The 23051-nt window shown below is 39.2% G+C and overlaps 1 long non-coding RNA gene across 1 annotated transcript; it reads right to left on the bottom strand.

Moving 5' to 3' along the window:
* Positions 1-5313: 5313 nt before the first annotated feature.
* On the bottom strand, positions 5314-22685 carry LOC125754884 (uncharacterized). Its single transcript, XR_007409909.1, has 3 exons — positions 22549-22685; positions 11102-11208; positions 5314-6470 (listed from the first exon to the last, which is right to left on the bottom strand). It is a non-coding gene; the product is annotated as an uncharacterized LOC125754884 (long non-coding RNA).
* Between the last annotated feature and the right edge of the window lie 366 nt (positions 22686-23051).

Here is a 23051-nt window from a genome sequence, read left to right as displayed (position 1 = left end):
CCATTAATTTACTAGTCATGTGACTTAAGAAAATTTGCTGAAACTTTCTACCCCTAGTTTAAGCATCTATTAAATGGAACTAATATTCATTTTCAGCTCCCAAGACTAGTGTGAGAAGTAGATGACTGAATCCATTGGCAAAACTGAAGCATCTTAAGAGATTCCCTGAACATAGTAGGAATATAAATTGAGTAAAGAGTTTGCATCCAGTATGCCAGCTGGTATAAATCATATACCTGGTAGGAATACACCTGGCATTTTTATATTCAGATAATAAGAATGAAAAATGGTTATTTGACAAGGAAGAATAAAAGTAATCTGGAAGGGAACAGCTCCTAAAAAGATAAAAATAATAAATAATAATCAGAAAAGGACAAAGGGGAGCTCTTATTATCTGTATTAAGTGAAAATTAGAAGAAAGGTCTCCAGCTTCCAGAACCACATTCTTTTCTCATCCCCTGTGTTAGTGGAAAGGAACTCAACTGGCAGGGTAGTGATTCAGACTTCATAATTAGATGGTGAAGGATAATTAATCTTGGGTCCTGAATCAGCTCCCTGCCAGTATGCTTCCTTTCTCTGTTCCAGTTCTCCATAGCCCAGACTCCCTCAGAATCGCAAACCCAAAACCACTAATTTTAGCTTGGCTTAATTAATTTCCCCTCCAATGTCTCACCTATTGCCTTTGCTCTTTGTTATGCTTCTATTGAATTTCCCCATAGATTATGTTTGTTTCCTTAGAGCCTGGAGGAAGGACAATAAATGTGCAATTCTTCACTCTTTGCAACAATCTTCAAGGACATGGTAGAAAGCCCCTCCCCCTTTCCATTTTTGAAAAAACCTGCATGAAATTGACATTATGCACATGTACACAGTTTGTAAAGGACTGCCAAGAACAAAGCCTAAAGGAATGGATATGCTTTTATTTTAAGTTCTATTTTGGGTAAACAAGGTTGAACATGCTTCAGTGGCTCTCACTGTCACCAATGACACTCAAATTATTCTTGGTCAAGCCCTTGCCAGCCTCCATGTGCATAATGTAAAGGAAATCGAAATAAGATTTGAAGATTTGGACTCTAATGGAGAAGATTTGAGAATGACCCAAGTTTCTGCTTTTGTACCAGGATAAATAATGTAGGCATCCTCTGAGAAGGGCAGCATTGGCAAAGAAACTAACTTGGGGAGAAAATATGGGTTGAAATATGGGAGAAATTAATGGGTTGTTTTGAAATGTTGACTTTGAGTTGCCTTTGAGACTTTAATAATCTTAACCATAATTTCCTTTCTTTACAAAACAACAAACTGGATGGATAAAGAAGATGTGGCTTATGTATACAATGCAATATTACTCAGCCATTAGAAACGAAAAATACCCACCATTTGCTTCAATGTGGATGGAACTGGAGGGTATAATGCTGAGTGAAGTAAGTCAATCGGAAAAGGACAAACATTATATGTTCTCATTCATTTGAGGAGTATAAATAATAGTGAAAGGGAATATAAGGGAAGGGAGAAGAAATGTGTGGGAAATATCAGAAAGGGAGATAGAGCATAAAGACTCCTAACTCTGGGAAACGAACTAGGGGTGGTGGAAGGGGAGGAGGGCGGGGGGTGGGGGTGAATGGGTGACGGGCACTGAGGGGGGCACTTGACAGGATGAGCACTGGGTGTTATTCTGTATGTTGGTAAATTGAACACCAATAAAAAATAAATTTATTAAAAAAAACAACAAACTCCTTCAAAGACGTATTTTTACCCATTATCTCAGGTCAAGATTCACAGCAGGAGACCATGAGAGAGGGGGCTTTGTGTGGACGTTTCTTACTAAGAAGTGTTCATCCCTCTGCTTAGGAAGGCAGATTCCTACAGAGGATAATTCTGGTTCAGTCACCCAAAAAGCCACAAGAACAGTGCAAGTCACAACCCAGAGTATCCAAAATGAAGGTAGTGAGGTGAACAAGGAAGACTCATGTTCCTTCATCTGCCTTATTGTTTTCCCATTTCTTGGGATGCTCTCCTCTTAGATTTTTTCAGATCTACGTCCTTATGATTCCAGTCTCTACACAAATATTCTCTCATGGAATCCTTCACTAACTACCTAATATAGAATCTTCGACTACTGCACTTGCCATTGCTACCTCACCCACCTCTCCTCATCATCATGATAAATGCCACCTCCCTTGCCTCTACTACTCCTAACATTACCCTCAATAAGACTACCACCCCCCATCATGCTCATCACCATCCCCATCATTGCCACCAATACTTTCATCACTGCTACCACCAGCCTCGTGCCACTGCTCTTCACCTTGCTTTGATTTTATTCCCAGCACCTTGCACTACTTGATGATGTTATATTCCATATCATAGGCTTGCTTAGAGTTGTCTGTCTCTCCCCTCTTGAATACAGACTCCTTGACTACAAGGACTAATTTGATGTTGTGTCACCAATGCCTCGAGCATGTCTGCCACATGGTAGAAATGAATAGACTGGTTGTCTGTTTAAACACTCCCTAATGAGGAACTGGAAAGACAGGGAATAACTATGGAGGAACAACCTGGAGGAAATGAGAAGGATTTTAAAGTAAAAGCTAAAGAAAGGAGTTAAATTACCCAGGGAAAGGGAAACCTCTTATTCTGATGCTGAAAATGAGGTGTGGGGAGGATTTCACAACTGACTCCATTTCCTGTGGGAGGTACCTTATATTTTTGCCTGTTTCAGCCCCAACTAAGCTCATTAAACATAGTCTAGGGAATTTCTACATTTTCTAATTGTTTCATTTTTAACCTTATTTCATGAGCTTATCAATTAATCTAGTATGTTTCATTCACATCTGGTATGAAATGCCTTTATGTCATTTTATGTGCTTGAAAGTAGAGATTCTCCCCTAAGATCAGGAGCATAACAGGGATGTCCACTCTAACCACTGCTATTCAACATAGTACTAGAAGTCAGCCTCAGCAATCAGGCAACAAAAAGAAATAAAAGGCATTCAAATTGGCAAAAAAGAAGTCAAACTCTCCCTCTTTGCAGATGACATGATACTGTACATAGAAAACCCAAAAGACTCCACCCCAAGATTGCTAGAACTCATACAGCAATTCGGCAGTGTGGCAGGATACAAAATTAATGCCCAGAAATCAGTGGCATTTCTATACACTAATAATGAGACTGAAGAAAGAGAAATTAAGGAGTCAATCCCATTTACAATTGCACCCAAGAGTATGAGATACCTAGGAATAAACCTAACCAAAGATGTAAAGGATCTATACCCTAAAAACTACAGAACACTTCTTTTTTATTTTTATTTTTGTTTTTGTTTTTGTTTTCTACAGAACACTTCTGAAAGAAATTGAGGAAAACACAAAGAGATGGAAAAATAGTCCATGCTCATGGATTGGAAGAATTAATATTGTGAAAATGTCAATGCTACCCAGGGCAATTTACATATTCAATGCAATCCCTATCAAAATACCATGGACTTTCTTCAGAGAGCTGGAACAAATAATCTTAAGACTTGTGTGGAATCAGAAAAGACCCCAAATAGCCATGGGAATATTGAAAAAGAAAACCAGAGCTGGGGTCATCACAATGCTAGATTTCAAGTTGTACTACAAAGCTGTGGTCACCAAGACAGGGTGGTACTGGCATAAAAACAGCCACATAGATCAATGAAACAGAATAGAGAATCCATAAGTGGACCCTCAACTCTATGGTCAACTAATATTCCACAAAGCAGGAAAGACTATCCACTGGAAAAAGGACAGTCTCTTCAATAAATGGTGCTGGGAAAATTGGACAGCCACATGCAGAAGAATGAAACTGGACCACTCTCTTACATCACACACAAAGATAAACTCAAAATGGATGAAAGATCTAAATGTGAGACAAGAATACACCAAAATCCTAGAGGAGAACACAGGCACCACCCTTTTTGAACTTGGCCACAGCAACTTCTTGCAAGATACATCCATAAAGGCAAAGGAAACAAAAGCAAAAATGAATTATTGGGACTTACTCAAGATAAAAAGCTTCTGCACAGCAAAAGGAACAGTCAACAAAACAAAAAGACAACCTACAAAATGGGAGAAGATGTTTGCAAATGTCCTATCAGATAAAGGGCTAGTATCCAAGATCTATAAAGAACTTATTAAACTCAACACCCAAGAAACAAACAATCCAATTATGAAATGGGCAAAAGACATGAACAGAAACTTCACCAAAGAAGACAAACATGGCCAACAAGCACATGAGAAAATGCTCCGCATCACTTGCTATCAGGGAAATACAAATCAAAACCACAATGAGATACCACCTCAGACCAGTGAGAATGGGGAAAATTAACAAGACAGGAAACAACAAATGTTGGAGAGGATGTGGAGAAAGGGGAACCCTCCTGCACTGTTGGTGGGAATGTGAACTGGTGCAGCCACTCTGGAAAACTGTGTGGAAGTTCCTCAAAGAGGTAAAAATAGAACTACCCTATGACCCAGCAATTTGCACTGCTGGGGATTTACTCCAAAGATATAGATGCAGTGAAACGCCAGGACACCTGCACCCCAATGTTTATAGCAGCAATGTCCACAAAAGCCAAACTGTGGAAGGAGCCTCGATGTCCATCGAAAGATGAATGGATAAAGAAGATGTGGTCTATGTATAAAATGGAATATTGGCCATTAGAAATGACAAATACCCACCATTTGCTTCAACGTGGATGGAACTGGAGGGTATTTATGCTGAGTGAAGTAAGTCAATCGGAGAAGGACAAGCATTATATGGTCTCATTCATTTGGGGAATATAAAAAATAGTTAAAGGGATTAAAGGGAAAAGGAGAGAAAATGAGAAATATCAGTGAGGGTGACAGCACATGAGAGACTCCTAACTCCGGGAAATGAACAAGGGGTAGCGGAAGGGGAGGTAGCCAGGGGGATGCGGTGACTGGGAGATGGGCACTGAGGCGGGCACTTGACGGGATGAACAGTGGGTGTTCTGCTATATGCTGGCAAATCGAATTCCAATAAAAAATACATGAAAGAAAGAAAGAAAAAAGAAGAAGAAAGAAAGAAAGAAATCAGACTCAGAGGGGAACAAAATCTCTGATAGTAACCTGGGGCTGCCAGTGTCATTGTCTAACCAGTGACAGAAAACTTTCCAGGAAGGCAGGAAAAGAGAAGCAGTTCAGAAACTCCTCCCAATGCCTCACATGCTGACATTGATCTTAGCACAGCCGTGTACTACTTATCACATTTGATCCCATAGAAGCAAAATATTTTAGAGGAAAGAATTCTAGATACTGACCCAAAGGAACCCCTTCTGGTGGCGAGGTGATCTCAGGCCAATGATTCCTTGTTTCTGAGTCTCATTTCCTTTGGATCTAAATGCTAGGTGGAGTAAGTTGGCCTCCATGGCTCCTTCCATCTGTGGGGTCCTTGTAACCCTATAAATGATCAAACTTATATTATCACCCATTTTTCACAAAAGAGGAAGCTGAGGCTCAGGTACCTGAGGCAACTTGCCCCAAGCCACACTGCTCTTGAGCCACAGAGCCAAACCTAAAGTCCAGATCTGCCTAGTTCTGTAGCCAACCTCTTGCCATTTCCGACACACTGCTTTTGCTGGGGCTTTGAACCGAGATAGCCATTGGTGTGCTGCTGATAGTTCAACCCCAGGAATCCATGCTCCAGATGGGGCTATAGCAGAGGCAGAGGTGGAAAGCTATGCCCACAGGCTGGACCCCTGCACTAACTTGCTCAAACTTTACTCCTTGGCTCTGCAGCTTCTTCATTCCACCAAGGTACACTATGCTCCTCATCACAGCCTCTGGTGCTGATGTAAAAACTGTCAAATGATCTGGCAACCCCAGGAGAGAGAGAGACGGAAAAGGGGCAAGAGGAAAAAGGCAATTATTAAATGAACATGGTGCCAAATTAGACTCAAGGCTTTGAGGACCAAGTGTGACTGTCTTCTCTGGGGTTGGGGAACAGTCTGGCCAGTGAGGGAGAGCCTGGCTTTGGTTTCTGAGCATACCTGGCTTCATTCCAGCCTGCTGCTTCCTGTGTTAGTGGGTAGGGTAATTCTCTCTGAGCTTCTTTCCTCACTATAAATGGGGGGAAAATACCCACCTCAAAGACTTGTAATATGAATCAGAAAAAAAAGCTTGCACAATGTCTGACACCTAGTAGGTGTTTGACAAATTGTGGTCATTCTTATTTTTTAATGAACTGGGAAAGGGAGGGCTCATGTGAAGTGGCAAAATAAGCTATTTGCTGTCCTGAGAAGAGGGATTTCTTCAGACAAATGGTAGCACCTTCCTGGGGCATGGTGCCTCTCTCTGACATCTGCCATTCTGGCCCAACATGGTACCACACCATGACCCAGGCAGGTAATGCTGTTGCCATGGTTATGGAGTTCTGTGCCCAGTCCAGCTCTGGCCATCCAGGACACACAAGATGTAGGTCAACAGTTCTTCGTCTGGAATAGAAATGGAAATGAAGCTGTTAATGAGAGAGGCATGAGATAATCAGCCTTAGGACTATCACTAACTGTGCATCTGGAAACAACTCACTTGACTTCAGCAGATGGTTTCTTCATTTGTAAAAGGGAAACACTAAACCCTCATTCAAAAGGTTGTTTCAAAGATTGAATTAATCTCTGCATGTGAAATCACCAAGGATGGTGCCTGACACATAGGAGGTCCTTACTGAGTGCTAGGTCTTTTCCTCTGTTCTGGTTATTTTTAGTGAAACAGGGAGAGGGGAGAAGGAAAATGAGGGTGAAAAGAATGGGAAGGAAGGATGAAGGAGTGGAAGGAAAGAGGAAAAGGATAAGGAAGGGATAATGAGTAAGAGAATAATAACCATAACTATAGCAAAACATGCATTTCATATACTGTTGCCCCAGGCCATTTGTACACATAGTGGGCAATCTCCACTGTCTTTTTTTTTTTTTTTCTCATTGCTGCTGTACCAAATTATCACAAAGGTGGTGAATGAAAGCAACACAAATGTATTGTCTTGTGGTTCTGGAGGTCAGAAGTCTAAAATGGGTCAGCAGGGCAGTTCCTTCTGCAGGCTCTAGGACAGAATCCATTCCTTGCCTTTCTGGCTTTTGGAGGCCACCCTCCTTTCTTATCTCTAGCCTCTACACACACACACACACACACACACACACCCAGAAGCATCCTTACAACTGTCCATCTCTTTGTCATATCCCTTTCTCTAACTGCAGGGGCTCCCTTTTCCACTTACAAAGGTCCTTGTGAATACATTGAGTCCACGTGGATAATCTAGGATAATCTCCTATCTCGAAATCACTACCTTAATTCCATTTGCAAATCTCTTTGATCTTGGAAGGTAATATGTTCACAAATTCTGGGAATTACGATGTGGATATATTTTGAGGATAGAAGGGAGAGGGAGTCATTATTCTACCTACATCTACACAGGCTAAAAAGTGGGTATTATTGTCATTTCAAAGGTTAAAAAATAATAAAAATATGACTCAGAAAAATTAAGAAATTCTCCAAAGATCACACATTTGTAAGTGAAAGAGGAAAAATGCAGACCATACTCCATTGGACTCTGAAACATATGTTCTTTCTGTAGAATATGTATTAAGATACTCAGGAAGTGTTCCCTTTAAATCCAAGAAAGTTGTTTTGAATTATCTTTGAGGTTCACCCTGTGTCTGATATTTTATGTTCAGGAAAAAAAGCAAAGGCTCAGTTCTAACTAGTGTCTACCACTGCTGGTTTCTCTTCTCTGGCTCTAAACTAAAGGGGAAATGTGAAAGAGTCCTGGGACATCTACTGAATGGAAGAAAATAATGGAGAGTAAGCATTTTCTGAACAAGAAGTTAGGAAAATGCATAACAAGCTCTGTTCCTATGTATACTACCTTGGAATAGCAAATACAAAATCTGCTTAAGATCCTGAAATATTCCCCCATTGGGCTTTTCTCCTGGCAGCCCAACCATCAAAATGAATGACAAACACATTGGTGTTTTGCTAATTGAACCAAACAGGAGGTAACTAGTCTTGAGAAATTCTATAATGAAGTAATTAGTTACTCCATCAGTAAACGGAAATAATCACAGATTGTAAAAGCTGAAAATAAACTTTCTAATTATAGATGAGGGACCTGTGGCCCATAAATGTCTGACACTTGACACAGCTATAGGGGACAAGGCTGGAACAGACATGCAGGTCTCCTGGCTGCTGGTCTAGGATACTTTCTACAGTACCTTTCAAACTTCTTGAACATGACTAGGTAATTTCCCTGTAAACTGAAGCATCAGATATAGAATGACATATTGCATATACATGATAGGCTTTGCTCCAGGTGTGAGATAGATTGCTGAAAAGTCTGGAGTCTGTGTGCAGTTGGGTCTAAGGCTGGGTCAGGAAGAATCCTTGGATCATATGTACCTATTTGCACGCTATCTGATGAGCTCACTAACCCACTGAGCTCTCAAGGACCATTTTTTTTTCTTTTTAACTATAAAAATAATGAATCATGATTAAAGATCACTTGAAACATTTTTTAAGGTAAAAATAAAAATAAATCATCCTTCATGAATTCCACGTTAATCACCATTAATATTATGAAGAATTTCCTTCCAATTTTCTTCTCTATGTCTACTCAAAAATTCTTTGGAGAAACAAACCCCTCTTCCTTTATATAATAAAATATCACTGTTGTACAACAGGCCTCACACTGTTCTATCAGTCTCCAAGTGATCTTTGCCCAGGCCAGAGTGATTTGTACATGCATGCCCATGTGAACCAAGCCCAGACAAGACCTCTCTGAGACATTTGCTAGAGTTGTCAGGAAGGTTGCCCTTACTCTGAAACATGAAGTCCCTGCAACAGATTGACCATGGACTCTTGCCTTCATGTGAGGGAAAGTCTGCCTAAAAAATAAAATGAAGCTGAAATAAACAGCTAGGAGAGAGAAGGCAAGAGACAGGGAGAGGGAAAGAGAATCCTGAAAGTATCATTCCATTTGAATGCCTCAGCCTAAATTTTCTTATAACTAGTTCAGCCCAATAGATTTCCTAGTTTTTCTGAACCAATAAATCTTTTTTATCAAGTGTCTGTCACTCACAATTAAAAGAAAACAAATATACTGGAATTCGTTGATGTGTACAAGTGGCAGACACTAAAATGTGAAACTGGCTGGTTGAGGTAGAGTGTGAAGCTGTGAATGGCTGAATTGCCCAGCTCCAAACAGAGTGCAAATCCTTGTACTAATGAAGACTCTGTGTTGTCACTTCATGATATATACATACAATTTGGTGCCTTGCTCTTTTTCATTTACACAATTATAATGGTGATGACAATAGTTTGTAATTGTTGAATATTGAGCACTGTATATTACACACTTTCCAGTCATTTTATCACTCAGCCCTTTCTACTGGGAAAACATTATTATAATCCGCATTTGCAGGCCTGAAAGAAGTTAAGAAACATGCTGAAGTTCAAACAGCTAAAGGGATTCAAACCCTAAGAGCAAAAGTTCTTAACTATTGTTTATTTATATTTTTAATTTCATAACCTATTTCTTTTTTTAAGATTTTTTTTAAATTTTTTATTTATTTATGATAGTCAGAGAGAGAGAGAGAGAGAGAGAGGCAGAGACACAGGCAGAGGGAGAAGCAGGCTCCATGCACCGGGAGCCCGACGTGGGATTCGATCCTGGGTCTCCAGGATCGCGCCCTGGGCCAAAGGCAGGCGCTAAACCGCTGCGCCACCCAGGGATCCCTTTTTTTTAAGATTTTATTTATTTATTCATGAGAGACACACACAGATAGAGAGAGAGAGAGAGAGAGAGAGAGAGGCTCCCTGCATGGAGCCTGATGTGGGACTTGATCCTGGGACTCCAGGATCACACCGTGGTCTGAAGGCAGACACCAAACCTCTGAGCCAACCAGGGATCCCCATAACCTATTTCTATGGATTACTTCTTTCTTGTAAACATTTTAATAGGAGCCTAATATTCCATTGAGAATATGTAACAATCCTTTCCCTCTTTTGTTGAAGGACATAGCAAGACATAGGTCAATGCTGCTGAGACAAGGTTTAGATCTTGGTAACAAAAATATTAATCTCCCCAGGGAGAGTAGATTCACATGGGGTTTATTCCCACCCTCCTTCCACTGGACCATGGTAACTTGAACCAGTTTTCTCCATCACTACTCCCTTGGACCTCAAAAGATAATAAGATTGGTTGTAAGAAGAGGCCTTCTACAGTTGGAAGTAAAGAAGGGAGGCTGCTTGTTCAACAAATAGTGTTGACACCTACTCTATGTGACTAGGACTATAATAGTGAACTAAACAACAGAAATTCTTGTCCTTGTAAAGCTTACATTTTGCTTTGGGGAGACTGGTCAAATCAACCAATCCATTAATCAATCAATTGAAATCAATCAATCAATACAATGTGAAAGATGCTAACTAGTAAGTGCGACAAGAAAAAAAAATGAGACAGGGAAAGGCTGCAAGTGAACAGTATCATTGGGAGAAGCCTTCAGTGTAGAGGTGACATTTAAGCAAAGACTTAAAGGATGTGAGGGGCAAAGCCATGTGGCTGTATAAGGGAGCCCTCCAGGAATGTGTTAAAGCAAACACAAAAGCTCTGAGGCAGGAGAATGTCTTGTGTGCTTGAGGCAGATTCAGGAGCCCAGTGGAGTTAAGGAAATGGGGAGCACGGTATTAGGAGACAAGGTCAGAGAGGACACAGGATCAAGAGCAGAAATTGTGGGGCACTGCATGGCATGTGAGTACTTCATTGTTTACTCTCAAAGAGATGGAAGACCATTGCAACAGAGGTGTAAGATATCTGACCTAGAATTTAATAGGATCCCTTTGGCCTATGTCTGAGAAATAGACTATAAGGGAGCAAGGTGGATGCAAGACTGATTAAGAGAGATGACAATGACTTGTGCTAGAGTGATAAGTGTACATAAGTTGAGAAGTAATCAGGCCATAGACAGGTTGAAAATAGAGCAGAAAGGATTTGATAATAGGTTGGATATAGGGCGAAGGAGTGAAGGATGGCCCCTAGGATACAAATACCCACCCCCAAAAGCATCTTTGTTTGTACCAGGATTGTTGGGAAGCTGAAGTGGACCGTGGCCAAGGCCTTCATCTTCCCTGGAAGCAAGTGGTAGGTGGCTGCAGATGGTCCATGCCACTCCTCTGCTGCAGTCACTTAATGGAAAGGAAGGTTATTTTGAAAATGTCCCTAGTAATTGACTTTTCTAATACATAATTGGTAATATTTGAGCACTATAAAGTTATTGGTCATTAAAAACGTGCCTTTCTCAGTATGCTCCAGGTGAGTTTTATTTTTCTGCTAGTCCATTTCTTCATGTTTTGCCAGTTATTTCTGTTCTATGCAGTTTTTGTTGTGAGCAGTAATAAAAACTTGAATGTCAAGAAATTATTTTGAGAGCTGACATAAGTTACAGAATATAACAAGAGAGTATCGCTATTAAATCTCATTATTATAGTAAAATAATACATAGAGTTACCTGGGAAGATCTTAGGTATATATGGTTTAACAGTGGATGTTGAAGTGGGGGAGATTATGAATGATCTTTTTGATTTTTCTTTTTTTTAAGATTTATTTATTTATTCATGAGAGATACAGAAAGAGGCAGAGACACAGGCAGAGGGAGCAGAAGCAGGCTCCATGCAAGGTGCCTGATATGGGACTCGATTCCAGATCCTGGGATCACGCCCTGAGCCGAAAGCAGATGCTCAACCACTGAGTCACCCAGGTAAAAAGAAATAGAGTAGAAAAATACTGAAAATTCTGAAAAAAAGACAAATTTATTTAAAAAGCATTGGTATTTTAACATATTCCATAGAACATGAAAATTACCAATATTTCACTGGAAAATAGGAGACTGGAATTTTAATTTCAACCAAATCTTCATGTTGACCAAACTGTAGTGATGCTCAGTTTGTTTTTGACCAAGTTGTCATTCATAACTCATACAAAAAAAAACAAGCATGAAGGCATGTGCAGCCTCATGGAGAAGCCAACAGGTGCTTTGGTCAGATCCCTAGGTTTTAACACAGGCACAACTCGTTGTTACCCTTTCCACCTTGGAAAATGTATGATAAATTAATACATGGATCAGTTTCTTCATCTGAACAGTGCTAATGATAAGTTTCTCTCTTAAGATTATTGTTGTGAAAAAAATTATAATGCCCCTAAAATATCTCATCACGCTGTTTGTCATAGGGTTAGTTCTCAGTAAATCGTAACTGTTATTATCCTTTCAGACCACTCCTAAACATCTTGAAATTCCCATCTGTCAATCTTCTAGCTTCCAATCTGGATGGCTGCTGCTGCCTACTGTGATACTGGGTCCCTGTCAGGAACATCATATATGTGAACACAGCCTCTCATGTGCTTGCTCGGTTATAAGGGAATGAAGCAGAGCTAGAGCCAGGGAATGCTTATTTATTCATCACCCCAGACCCCATGAAGCATTCTGCAATGTGCCCAGTGGGCACTGCAAACTCTTAGCCTAAAGAACACTTTATGTGGGATTGCTGTATATGCAGCACAGAGCACGTTGTATTATTAATTGGTTTTAATGCTTCTCCACTTAGTCTATTTTTCTCAATGAGGCTGATAGCTCTTGAAACAGGGACTGTGGCTGATATATATTGCCTTCTTAGTGTCTGGGAAAGTCTTTCTTACAAAGAGAAGTTTATTAAATGATGGATTAATGGATAAATGGATATATCAATAAAATATGTAAGATCAGCCCTTCTCAGATGTGTGGATGTGTGTGTATACATATTTATTTCCTGGCCTATTCATTTTTTATGCAAAACAAAGGGAAAGTCATAGCAATAGGGAAAAAATAGTCACTTTAATATCTTTCCAGTTCTATCAATAGGGCAAATTTAGCTTTCTCTGAATATTTACCAATAGTAATAAAAAGGCATAGAACTGATTTCCCAATTCTCTGACATAATACATCAGTTAATATTGTGTTCACCAGAGGGGAATATAATATATATATAAAAAAATATATAAATAGGGTCTATTTAAAATTCTAAAAATGTATTTAACTTTTTCTTAAGTGATGAGAGTTTTAATACTACTAATTGCTTAATGGAAAGGAAGGAAGGCAGAGAACAAAGAAAAAAGGGAGGCCTTCATAAGAAGTCCCTGGGCTCATAAGAATGTGTTTACTGAGACTTCCTTTTGAGTCTTTACCTTTTCTCTTTTGTGTACACATGAACGTTTAATGAAGGTCTATCTAACTTACTTTTGGCCCATCATTTTCAGCTGACTCGCCCTCCAGCTTCTTCCCTTTTCCAAGCAGATTACCTCACCTCCTATCTCATGAAGACAATATAAGCAACAAAAACAAAATAACAAGCCAAAAACCTAGAAACTTACCCTGTTCATCTGCACATTCTTCTCCCCTTCTATAACAATGGAACTGGTGACTCTTCTGCCATCTGAAGTTCAACCTCATTAATTCAACTTCCTTAGAGACTGAACTCATCAATTATCTCTCCCCTTCTCTAACATACTTTCCTTTTTTAAAAAATAATAAATTTATTTTTTATTGGTGTTCAATTTGCCAACATACAGAATAACACCCAGTGCTCATCCCGTCAAGTGCCCCCCTCATTCTCCTCTACCCAGTCCCCCCCTCCCCCCGCCCTCCTCCCCTTCCACCACCCCTAGTTCGTCTAACATACTTTCCAATCTCCTCTTCTGCTTATAGCTCCTCATCAAGAAGTGAACATTCTCAAATTTGCCCAATTAAAATAAAACTGTCCATTGCTCCTTATGCTCTTCGAAGTACCATTCTTTCTACCTCTTCGAACATCTTGAAATACTATTTTCACTGTGTCCTTTTATTACTCTGTCCTACCATGTAATACATGAGCACATATGAATATGATGAAATTAATAGACATTTTATGTTTTACTTTACTGACCATCCTGCAATGCATGCACTTATGTATGGAGGTACACATCTATATACATGGATATATACATCTATGTCTCCAGCCCAAGATCTCCTCAGAAGAACACATCTAGTTTCATTTCTTTCCTCTTCAGTGAGGAGACCCCAGACTAGGTCATTACCACAATAGCTCCTCCCTGTTCCACCTGCTTTCACAGTGTTCCCTTTGGCTAATTGTCTAAAATGCAACCAGATAACAAATCTGATCATGTCTCTGTTACTTACCATCCAAGGACTTCCAGTTACTCATTGGATAAAGTCTACAACTGTAAGTATAGGTGTTTATTGGGATGAGTAGGGGTTATGGGCTCTTGACCAGCAAAGTAGCAATTTTGCCCAGATTTATATTTAATATTGAATGTGGGTAATACTTCTTAATATCTTTGCTAGATAGCAGCTATTGTTGAATATTAATAATATCCATTGTCATCATGGGGTCTGTAATAGGCTTTAAAAATAACACACACATACTCACATACAAATATATTGATGTATTTCTCCCTTTCCTTCAAAAGGGCCTATAACCATCTGTCTGCTTCACCCTCCCCTTCTCATTTCTCAGCACTTCCCAGCTCAAAACAAACCATTTCTTGTTCCTGACCCTTCTATATCCTTTCATCTAGCAGAAACTTCACATTTTTCCATTAGCTATTCTCTCTCTGAAAGACCTTCTATCTACTCAACTTTATCAGATTTCTTCCTTTTAGATTCCAGACTTAATTCAACCAAATATTCCCTACTTCTGAAAAAAAAAGGAAAAAAATGGAAGCCCATTTTTTCTGATGTTTTATTTCCCAGTCTAGCAGAGTGTTCATAAAATATTAGAATCTCTGAAAAATTAATAAATGAAGTAAATAAAATCAAAGAATGGATGAATGGGTGGATGGATGGATAAAACAATAGACATGTGAATTAATTAATTAAATGGGTGGATCTATTTCCTGGAAATCCCTCTAAATTGTGGCAGAAATGAGGGAACATGTGCCTGGCCTCATCTCATTGGTCGGTAAACTAAATCTTAAAGATGTTATTACATGTATAAGTGATCTAACTACAAGAATCAAAATGAGAGAAAGAATTCATTCTTCTAAGTTTATATAAGGAATCTGTGCTCCAGATTGAGATGTACAGTTTCTGCCTGACAACACCATCAGCAGATACCACTGAGTAAATAAAAATTTCTCCCATAAAATCCCATAAAAACTCACACTTTTCCAAAACATAGTGCTCTGAGAACTTTCTCTACTGGGAGTTGTCCATCTAGTCCTTAGAGATCACCTCTCTACTGTGTCAGAATTTGAACTTGACACCCTCTAAAATCTTTCCAAAATTGAAGATTCTGTAATTTATTACAGGCTCTGAAAAGGACAGTGGGAGAAATGAGTCTCAGAAGTATCAGGCAGGGTCAAATCAGAAAAGCAGAAGCCACACTAGGTATTTCATCAGAAAAAAAAAAAAGTGTTAGGAATTAGTGCAATAAATGCTAAGTAACAAAGCAGAAATACAGTTTTGTAGGTTTCCAGCCCTAGAATTAAAAGGCAGAGTACAGAGGATGGATTTGGTGTTGGAATACTAAGAAATGATAGCTTAATATGAGATAAATACAGTAATCTTGCTTTCTAAAAATGTTGACACTTGCAGTCATATAGAGAAGAACAGAACATTCTTTAATAATACTGGGATCTTGCAGAAGAGTAGCTGAATAAGCAAAATGCAAATGGGAGATCTGCAAAGAAAAGTTAATTTTGTATATTTGGAATGGCTTTGATAGCCAGTAGAAAGAGGCCCAAGTGGAAGATACCAGACTTTGGAAAATAAAATGTTCATATAACACAAGCTATGTATGTATATAAAAAAGTATTTACATAAAAGAGAGTTGAGCAGAATCTTATTCTTTCCACAGTGAGGCAAAGCAGGCTTAAACCACTAGGAGTCTATCAGATTGAGAGCTGGGCCTCTAGAGCCAGGAAGCCCAAGTGTTAAATGCTGATGCTGATTACCTCTCTGACTTGCACAATGTGCTTGACCTTCCTGATCTGTGTTTTCTAGTCATTAAAATTGAGATACAAGACTACCTTCTTTTAGAACCGAAGAGGATATTTTCATTCTTGTTCTCTACCCATACATTTGAAAGCTCCAACTTTCCCCAACCTTTCTCATTAGACAAGGTTAGTCAAGGTTACTTTGACTAACTCTGAAATGGCTTTATACCCAAGGCCAGAGGAATCACCATTCCTGTTCCCAGCTGGTCCAAAAACTTCAGTCATGTTCTGCTTTTTCCCATGTGACTTCATCCTCCTGCCTCCAAATTAAGCTCATATTAAACCACATGAATTCATCAAACAACACATGAGTTAAGCACATATTAGGAAAAAACAGAATAGACTTCTTTCCTTCATTAACCTAATACAGTCATCAGGGTAGAAGGGTGTTACTATGAACATTCCTGTGTTTTCTCCACAGATGAGCAATATGAATCTTCACTTTCTCTACCTGAAGTTGAATTATTCTATTTTCTTCAAAACATGGTTGAGAGTGAAGTAAATGAGCAGTTTGGATAAAATGATTTTTTTGGCATTTGGGTCAAAAATATACAAAAAAGTTGTCAATAAGTAAACAATGAAAATATGTGATGAAAAGCTCTGTAAAATCAGATCCAACTACAGACTCTGATCAGAAAAAAAAAAAAAAGTTTTTTTCTTTTCTTTTTTTTTTAAATAAAACTGAAGCAAAACAAAGAAAAATATGCATTTGCCCCATCTGTTACTGGTCCATAGAAAATAGCATGGGGTTTACTCAAATTCAATTTGTTGACACAATCACACATTGGGCAAAAGCAATCTAATTTTGTCTCCAAAAGCAAGTAAGGGTTTGCCACACTAGATTCTTTCTACAAATTGCATTACTATTTTCTCTTATTTTAACTAATTACCCACAAGGGTCCTCCTTCCAAGGACAAATATTCTATCATGTGCTGTTACAATTGGTTAAATGGGAGATGCTTAAAATGTTTTCTTTTACTTTTTTTCCTTCTTTTTTTTTTTTTTTGGCACCTCAATGACTCTTCTAACATAGACTCAGATTTGAATAACCACAGCTGAAGCCATAAATGGAAGTGCAAATTATGTCTGCAGATGTGGGGAGTGTTTCCCATCACACACCAATATTCTCCTGCCTCTTAATCTAAAAACTAATAAGATAGTTCATGGTTTCAAAGTAAGCTTTTCCATGCTTGGAAATCAGAAGAACATGTTATGATAATAATTTTTAAAAGATTTGCAATGGAAGAGAAAAGATGATGTGACAATTGCTGTGGGATAAAATGCAAATGCCATGGATTTTTCAAAGGTTAAGATTTTCTCAATTGTTTGTTTTCTGCAAGTTATCTCAGTCCTGTATCATAATTCTCATTTGCAGAATGTTTTTCAGGTCACAGTGCACTCCTGTTGTGATTTCATCATTTGAGTTTTATAGCAATATCTGAGGAAGAAATTACCATTATTCCTCTCTTAGAGGTGAGGAAACAGACTAAGAGGTTGAGTGATTTCTTGACCAAGGTCATACAGCTAGCAAGAAGTGGATCTGAGATTGGAACCCACATGGGCCTGGCATCAAAACTGATGCCTTTTCTTGAAATACGTACTGACACAGGTCTCTGCTCTGTCTCCTTTTTAACCTCAGGAGTCATACTGGAGAATCTGCCATGCATGGAAAAGACTTCCTACTTTCATCTCCTGTGGACTTGGAGTACATACACTAGTTTTCATTACTCATTCTCATTTACCTCTGCAGTGCCTATGAAAGGTCTGGCAGCAAAGCACCTATCCATTAGAACACCTCTGACTGGGCAACTTAGTTTTCTATTTAATGTACATTCATTGAGTCCTGTTGGAGGGGAATCAGGAAATAGAGATGCAGAACCATAGTCTAGTCCTGATACCTGGTGGGGAAAGCAAAGGGGAAGGGGGAGCAGGAAGGGATGGAGAATGAGGAGGGAGGTGGGCAGAGAACCTGATTTTCCCAATCATGACATATAGTGCCCATGAATCCCACTCAGGCTTTGGTTGACCTCAGAGAAAACTTTGTGGGACCAGAAGTGCAGACCCAAAATAAAAAATCCATCAGGAACAGAGTAGCTGATGTAGAATAGTCCTGGGTCTCAGCAGGATAACCAGCTAGAGGCAGAGGAAACACAGGTTCTTAAAAATAACTTGTTCTACTCTCACACTGTGAAATTTTATATCCTCAAAGATAAAGACAGGCAAAATTACCAGAGATGAGAGGAGTGGGGGGATGGGGAAAATGGGTGTGGGAAGCCTTCATATCAGGCTTCCAGGTATGAAATGAATAATTCATGTGGATAAAAGGCACAGCATAAGGAATATAGTCAATGATATTGTAATAGCATTGTATGGTGACAGATGGTAGCTACACTTGTGAATATAGCATAATGTACAAATTTGTCAAATCACTATGTCACACACCTGAAATTAATCTAAACGTATGTCAAATACACACACACACACACACACACACACATATCAGAATTTTCTGACTTAATAATCTGAGACAAATATGCAACTAAATTTCTGCCAGTACTGCTTCATTTATTCCTCACAACAATCTTATGAAATAATTACTGTTATTTTCCCTTTTACAGAGGAGTAGAATAATGCTCAGAAAGGTAAATCACTTTCCCAAAGTCACAAAGCAGTAAACTTTTTTAAGTATAAATGTTCTCTTCTGTAAACCAGGGCTTGTAATAGTCTCCTATATGGATTGATGTCACAATGAAAAGAGAAAATGTATGCACTGGAAAAGTGTCCAGCATACAACAAGTAACAGGTCTTTACTCTGTTATTTAAAGCAGAGACATACATGTGATTTGAATGCAGGTGGCTAAAATCCCAGGTTTTACTGCCAGATACAAGGGTTCAACTATTTACTTGAAGATGACATTTTCATCTGTGTGGGTTGTCTTGGCTCTGTAAGGTGTCCATGCTTCCTTGTCTCTACATGCTAATAACAGTAATAGAAAGTGCCTCCCAGAGCCGTTCTGAGAATTAGATGGGGCTCTGTGTTTGGTAGGTAGAATGCTACCATTGGTCCTGTGATCTCTGCCCATCGGTGCTGTGTCCTCTACAATCCCTTCCCCTGGAGCATGGACTGGACCTGTAACTTGCTTCTGCCCAGTAGAATATGTCAAAACTGATAGGCGTTCACTTCCATGATAAAGTTCTATTACGTAAGACTTCACTTTAGCACAGGGGAGAGAGATTCCTAGCTGACCTTGCAGAAACAAACAGCTATCCTGTGAACTGCCTGGGGTGGGGGTGGGGAGGGGGAGACAAGGAGGGAACTGTGGGCAACATCTAGATTCCGAGCATGGCCTCCAGCCAACTGCCAGTAAGAATCATGAGCTTTAGTCATAAAGCACTGGGAAATCATCTAAATGACCTTGAAAGCAGATTCTTCCCTAATTGAGTCTCCAATTGAGAACACAACCCAGCCGGCACCTTGACTGTAGCCCCATGAGTCCCTGAGCAGAAGACTCAGCTCACACTCCTTATACACAGAAACTAACAGACAATAAATAAGTATTGCTTTAAGCTTATAAGTTGTTGTAATTTTTAATGCAGCAATAAATAATCAATGGATGCATATAAAGCATTTGACACAGAGCTCTGTACGTGTTAGCTGTATCTTCTGTATATATCAATCAATAAACAAATATTTATAAAGATTTTTACTTATTCATAATATATTCCTACAAGACTATTCTAGTACTTATTGTATCCATTCCTTCTGATACAGTTAAGATAAAAGTCTTTTTTAGAATTTTAGTAGTTAACTTTTCCTGGATAAGGTCTAGAGTTAAAGAATTATTCTACAAGCCCTATGCAGCTGTTCTGTAACAAGTTCTCAGAGAGACTGTGGGTGTATAAGATTCAACTATACCTGAAATATTAAGGGCCTCCAAATAAAGAGGGACTCTGTGGAGTGAGTGGGTGAGAACAGACTTTATATAATAAGCCATGTCATTTCTTTTTAGCTTTTCATCATATTATTAAATTAAATGACAATTTTTGGCAGATTGAGTAATAGTAGCAAACATCCAGTTCAACAGCTATGATACAATATGCACATGCTTTTAAAAGCCTATCTAACAGCCGGTTGGAATTCAGCCTGAGATGAATTCATAAACACATATTTTATAACCTGCTTACTTGGCTATTAAATAATGAGGCTGGATTTATCTAGAAATTATTTAATGAGTGAAAATAGGACACTTTCAGAGTATTGTGGATGCTCCTTCTCTAAAGCTGTCAGTGTATGGGAGCTTTGCCCTCAGACCCCAGACATCCTTAGAGAAGCTAATGTCATTATGATGAACATATTGACAGAAGCACTGAATGGCAAACCAAAAGGAATTCTGCCTTTCTCTGCAAAGAGCTCTCCTTGGCTACAACACTAAATAAGAATTCCATTCACACAGTCTCCCATACTTAATCTCATTTTTTTTAATTATATCATTCCTAAAAGAAGAAACCTTTTTTTTTTTTTTAGGTTTTTTTTTTTAGCGAACTTACCGTCTATGTTTTCAATAACTAAATTGAGCACCTATGACAAGCCAAAAAATAAATAAATAAACACAGATAAATCTAAAGGAGTTTAGCAACTCCACTGAGGATACATGTTTGGAGAGCACAAGGGTTGTTAGAACCCCAGACTCATGGCTTAACGGTATTAGACTGCTATCAACATGTCCTCTGGCTACAGCATCACTCATTTGTTCCTGTCATAAAGATATAAAATACAACTTTAAAAAAGTAAGATTCAGTATGAAAGAATAAGCTCCACAAGACAAAGGACGCCTTATTCTGAAGGGTTTGGTCTAAGACTGTAATCATCACTGGGGAGGTACAGAGGTATGTTCCAACTCAATCCTCAACACTTGGTGGCCCCAGACAGTGTAACAGGGAAGCACCTGATCCTTTACTGCCCCACTCATGTTGAAATTTTTGTTTGTAATTGTATTATTAACCACATCTGTGAGGTGTGCTTTCCAACTATACCTTTTTAGATGGCTATTGAGATGAACAACAGCAATAAAAATATCACACCACTTATTTACCATATTCTACTCTCAGCGTTTGTAACCAACCATATAAGCTATTCATGCATGTATTTAACAAATGACAATAGAATACCTCCTAGATGGGGCATAGTCAGGATGGAGTTCATTTCCACTAAACAAGAATAATCTCAATTATTTTCCCTTGTGTTAACTGCATCTCCCACCCCCTGCTTTCAGTCTTTGCTATGAATTGTATCTGGCTTCTGTTGCTGTACCCTAGCAAAAGCATTCTGTTATTCCCAGATTTCATGGAGAGATTAGCATGCACAGCTTTACTGACTGACTGGTCATAGGCATGAGGAAGAAGCATGAAAGTAGAGACTCCTGAACCCATGGCATGTAGAGAAGACACTAAGAGAATTGGCCCTGTAGCCAGACTACATGGATTTGACCTGGCTCTGCCACTCAGTAGCTGTGTATGATCCCAGCTGAGCTACTTCACCTCTAGTTATTTAGCTTTATCTATAAAGGAGAATAATAATAATAGTAAGTACCTCACAGATCTGTTGGAAGAATAAGAGCTAGTATAAGTAAAGAACATGGAACAGTAATTGACATTCAGTTAGCACTTGGGAAGTATTAGTTATTGTTATTAAAAAGAATATTAAATATTTCTATCCAAACTCTAGATCTTTTTGTATAGCATCTGAATAAACTTTCCCTAGTATATTGGAAAAAATGATCTTACCAAACCTTCTATATCTTTGGGGGGGGGGGGTGGATTCCAAAATTGTTACCATAAACATGGATTTTTATTTTATTGTGAGGGTAAGAAGAAATAAATGCTATTTTTAAAACTATGATTTAAAACATACATGGATTCTCTTTTTCTGACTTTTTCCCTTCTGAGTCCTTCTCTTTCTCAGCAAAGGAGTTAAGATTTGCTGATTCTTTTGTTATGCTCCAGGCCATTGCCAACTAAGCTTCACTCTTGAGCCAGTCTACCTGGGTTTCTGTCGATGAGAACTTGGAAATGTACTTAACTCTCAATGCCTCAGTATTTTCATCAATCAGATGGGGAGAAATGTTGGGCCTACCCCTTAGTGTTGTTGAGCCAGCATAACACTTTGCATATATAAGCTCCCAATAAATTCTAGCTGCTATTACCACCCTGAGATCTCAGGACAATTTCTGACAGTGTGGTTGTTCACTTACAACTTGCTGAATTTATGTTCTGTGAGCAGCAGAAGCAAAGACTCGGCAAGAAAAGTGTGAGGTGGCTTGTGAAAAATGCAGAAAAGTTCCATAATGCCAGAGCACACGTTGCTCCAGCCATGAAAGCCAAAACTCTCCCCCAGATGTCAAAGCACTCCTGCTCCCAGGCGTAACCCAAAAGCCAGGCCTCCCCAGCTCGCTTGGCAACTAAGGCCAATAAGCCGCCTTAATTCGGAAAATTTCACTCACATTCCCGGTCTCTGGCTCTCCACATGTCCCCAGGGGCTTTTGTGCCAGCCTTGAATCCCAATGTTGAAGAGGAAGAAAGGAGGGAATGGAAAAACAAAGAAAAAGGTAGAGGAAAGGTCGGAAATTTAAACTGAATTGTTTGGTAATGGAAAGTCCCTTTCAAGTCTCTTTAATTCTTTATTTGGATTCCATTGAGTGTGTGCCAAGAGGGAAAAAGGAAAGGTTAAATCCTTCTATCAGATCTGGCAAAGGAGCTCAGTCAAGCAGCTTAAGAGACAGATTAGCTCGCCTGCAATGCAGAAGTGTTAATACACAGGATGCCAGCAGGCCGCACAGACCCTTCCATGCAGGCCTTGGCATCCACAGGCCCCGGGAGGGTGGCTACAGGAGGAAATTGGCCCACAAGGTGACAGATCCCCAAGGAAGTGCGTAAAGGTCCCTCTGCCCATGGATAGGACAAGGCTGTAGGTACATTCATCCCTTGAGAATGTGATAAAGCTTTG

The sequence above is a fragment of the Canis lupus genome, chromosome 3 (genome assembly GCF_003254725.2).
Source record: "Canis lupus dingo isolate Sandy chromosome 3, ASM325472v2, whole genome shotgun sequence".
Lineage (NCBI taxonomy): Eukaryota > Metazoa > Chordata > Mammalia > Carnivora > Canidae > Canis > Canis lupus.
The sequence above is the reverse complement of the archived record's forward strand: the minus strand, read 5'-3'. Positions and strand labels throughout refer to the sequence as shown.